Source organism: Cariama cristata, unplaced genomic scaffold, assembly GCF_000690535.1.
Source record: "Cariama cristata isolate BGI_N322 unplaced genomic scaffold, ASM69053v1 scaffold28393, whole genome shotgun sequence".
Classification (NCBI taxonomy): Eukaryota; Metazoa; Chordata; class Aves; order Cariamiformes; family Cariamidae; genus Cariama; species Cariama cristata.
Window position 1 is genome coordinate 1147 of NW_009607080.1, and position 1138 is coordinate 2284.

Below are 1138 nucleotides of genomic sequence, written 5' to 3' on the forward strand. Positions count from 1 at the left end.
CAGTCCTCCCACCCCCAGAGACACCCCATGCAGGCACCCTGAATTTGCAGAAGAGGTGGGACGGGGAGCTGGAGAAGATGGTCAAGACCCACCCGTGGGACAAGGCAGTGCTGCCAGGGGACTTTGCTCCCGTCAAAGGCACCGCGGCAAGCCATGCTGCTCCGCTGCTGCAGCACAAACACAGATGCACATGCACAGGGGAGGAGCGATGATATCATGACCTGGCTTTGTGTGAGCTATTTAGGGGGTTTTATTATTATTATTATTATTTTTCTTTCCCGTTCCTCTGCCTTCGAACAATACCCGTCCCAGCAGGGCTGCGGTTCACACCATTGTGTGGGACTGCCCTGCCTCAGGAAGGGGGAGATCTTTATCACCCCACGCTGACCGGGTGAGGCGAGTGAGCTCATGCTGGATGAGGAAAGCAAACGAGCACCTTGCCGGCAGCCTGGGATGGTGCTGGCAGCCTGCAGGTGCTCTCCACACACCTATCCCCCAGCCCCTGCATTTGGGGGGGCCCTGGGTGCTGGTTTATCTCCACCAGCCAGCATCAAGCCCACCCAAACGATCTTTGTCTCACCCAGCCCCACAGAGCCACCAACCACCAGAAACACACCCAGGCTGGGGTGCAGCCCCCCAGACTGTGTTGGAGCCACCTTCTTTTGCACATCCCCACTCCCACCTGGGCACAGTGACTGCCGTGGCATCAGTGCCTCTCCTGTGTTTACCCAGGAACGGGTCTAACCTGCCCGCAGCCGTTTGCTTTCCTCCTCGACCCTGCCCAGCCCTAAAACGGTCTGTGGCTGGGGCAGGGGACAGAGGGGGAGCAGGCAGCTGCACCCAAACACAGGCTGGCACTGCTATCATGTCCTGGTGCCACAGGGAAGGTTGGAAGGAGCCCTGTCCCCCACGGTACACCCTGGGTGACACGGCACAGCTCTGGCTCCCCAGGCACAGTGGGTGACAGGGCTCCTCTGGGGCATGGAGGTGTTTTGGGGTGATGCTCAGTTTTTTCCACCTGTGAGAGCAGACATCATCTTTCCCAGGCCCTGTCCTGGTGTGGAAAGAGCCTGGAGCTGTCAGCCGCTCCCCGCAGCACCACGCTCAGCTCCTTTATTTGTGGAGAAAGCCAGCCAGC